The 2,674-nt window shown below is 43.1% G+C and overlaps 1 non-coding gene across 1 annotated transcript; it reads right to left on the bottom strand.

Moving 5' to 3' along the window:
* Window positions 1-550: 550 nt before the first annotated feature.
* LOC134478589 (small nucleolar RNA SNORA2/SNORA34 family) lies at window positions 551-687 on the bottom strand. The gene has a single exon (XR_010051339.1). It is a non-coding gene; the product is annotated as a small nucleolar RNA SNORA2/SNORA34 family (small nucleolar RNA).
* Window positions 688-2,674: the final 1,987 nt, after the last annotated feature.

A 2,674-nucleotide genomic window follows, 5' to 3' on the forward strand; every position in this document is an offset into this window, starting at 1 on the left:
TGTATATTGAAGTTCAACAAAACAAAACAGGCAAGGGGGGAGGGTTTGTTTGGTTTCCTGGCACTCCAGGTCCCAGCATGGTGAGGGCCCAGTAGATGCTGGTAGCTCCTGTCCTGAGCCAGTCAGAGCCTGCCATGCTCACAGTCGCTCACCAGGTGGGGAGAAAGTTGCTTGGTTTCCCAGTACTCCAGGTACCAGCATGGCCCAGGTCCCAGTAAATTCCAGAGGCTTCCATCCTGGGCCATCGGAGCCTGCCACACTCACAGCCACTCATGGGGAGGGCAAGGGAAGGTTCACTTGGTTTCTGGCAATCCAAGTCCTGGCATGCTGTGGGTCCCAGTAAATGCCAGTAGCTCCTGTCCTGGACTACTGGAGACTGCCAGGCTCACAGCCACTTACCAGGGAGAGGGGAGGGTTTGCTTGGTGTCCCAGTGCTCCAGGTCCCGGCATGGAACAGGTCCTAGTAAATGCTGGTGGCTCCCATCCTGGGCCGCCACAGCCTGCCACGCTCAAAGCTGTTCACCAGGCGGGGAGGCGAGGGGTTGCTTCAAGCTGTTTCTTTCTAATGAATTGACCATTTTACTGCCCAAATTCTGAAGTGGCCAACAAATCATAGAAAGACATCTCTTTAGGCTCCTACTTGAAGCCAACAGCATTAGGAAGCTGCCGGCCTTGATTCAGGGCCAGCATTTTCATTGTTTTGTTGGGTTGGGTTTTATTCTCTTTTGTCTTGTTTGATTTTATTATATCCAGTGGCATGGGTAGCTATTTCAAAGATAGCAAGATATACTATGGTAGCCATTTTGGATTTACTATTATTTTGTTTTGAAGTCCTATATTGCATTCATTGTTTTATTTTTATTGATTCTATTCTGTCCTGTTTTGTTTGATTTTTACTATGTCTGATGGTATGGGAAGCTATTTTGAAGTCAAGAAGCATTATGGTAACCATTGTTGATTTCCCACTATCTTGTTTTGAAGTCCTGTGTCACTTACACTGTTTTGTTTTGATTAGCATTGCTCTGTTTTATTTTGCTTGATTTTATTCTCTTTAAAATAAAAATTACAACAAAAAAAGAAAGAAAGAAAGAAAGAAAGAAAGAAAGAAAGAAAAGGGGAGGAAGGCTGAAGGGAAACTGACTTGAGGAAGGAGCAGTTGATCCAGGAGGGTCTTGGCTTGCAGCAATGTGAGACAAGAGACCCTAGATTACCAGTCAGTTTCAAATGACAGGAGCTGATTATACTTCTCTTTTGGAGGGGTGGGAAATAGGGATTGAACTCAAAGCTTTTACCCTGAGCTATATCCCCAGTTTATGTGTTTTGTTTATTTTGCTTTTATTTGTTTGTTTTGGGGAGAGGGTCTTACTAAACCAATAACTTGCTGAGGTTGGGCTTGAACTTGTGAACTTCCTGTCAGCCTCCCAGCCTGCTAGGATTACTGGCATGTGCCGTCACACTCAGCTTGACTTACATTTTGAAAGAAGCCTGTGGTCACTGTGTGGAAAACAAGGAAGGAGGCTGGAGCCTAGTAGGGTATAGCAGGATACAGTAAGTGGGCTGGGAGGTGGCGGACTCCCAGGGAAACTCAGACTCCATGTTCACAGTCAAGGGAAAGTCAACAGGATTTGCCAGTAGGTCAGCTATTGGGGTTCAAGAGAATGATGAACCAAGGGTTTGTGACCTTAAAACTAGAACTGCAATTTTCAGAGAGAATGAACTTTTGATTCTTCAAAACTAAGTTAAATGCTCTGGGGAAAAAAATTTATGAATCCGTGAGAATGGAACCAATAGCTGTTAAATTACTAGGAGATTAGCTTAGGTGTCAGTGAAGTGAGCTAGAGCCAGCCTATTACTTGTTTCTGTAAATAAATTTTTACTGGAACAGAATCACATATGTCAAGTTACTTCTCCATTGCTAGGACAAAATACCCGACACCCATAAGTTAAAAGAGGAAAAGCTTTATTTTAGCTCACAGATTGTAGAGGTTTCAGCCCATAGTCAGATGACTCCAAGGCAGGGTAAAAAGACAGAGGGGCCTTACAGAGGAGAAATAGTCCATGGCAGGGCAGGGAAGAAGCTGCAGGTTGTGAGCCTTCCTTTTCCTTTTAGCACATCCAGACCACAAGCCTATTGGATGGTGTCACCCATACCCAGAGTGGGCCTTTCCATTATCCATATCCAGAACTATGATAAAGCAATCAGTGGACTAATTTATTTATCATACACCTTTAATATATATTTACAAACGCTAGATTCAGGCACCTCTGAAAAGTCACTCCTATGAGCACATGAAGTTTTTGGGGGACCTCTAGATACAAGACATAACAACGTCATTAATTTACATGTCATTTTTGTAGCTGTTTTTGCCACAATGTAGAAGTGTGAAGTGAATAAATGCCACAGAGATTGTATAGCCTCCAAAGCAAAAAGTGTTTATTACCTGGACCTTCATGGAAAAAATTATCCATTTCTGAATTAGACAATTATAAGGGATTTCAAACTCTGCCTTTGGATACCCTTACCATGCTTTAGTTACTGTTCCACTTAAAGAAATGGAAATTATAAATTTTACATGATATGCATGGATTCTCAACTCTAAGCAACTGCTAGTCCCAAATGTGCTGAGTGCAAGGACTTGTAGTGGTCAAATGGCCCCTGGGTGAGGGACTTCCT

Source organism: Cavia porcellus, unplaced genomic scaffold (assembly GCF_034190915.1).
Source record: "Cavia porcellus strain 051 isolate PalLab524CR breed Dunkin Hartley unplaced genomic scaffold, mCavPor4.1 scaffold_13, whole genome shotgun sequence".
In the NCBI taxonomy this organism is placed as follows: domain Eukaryota; kingdom Metazoa; phylum Chordata; class Mammalia; order Rodentia; family Caviidae; genus Cavia; species Cavia porcellus.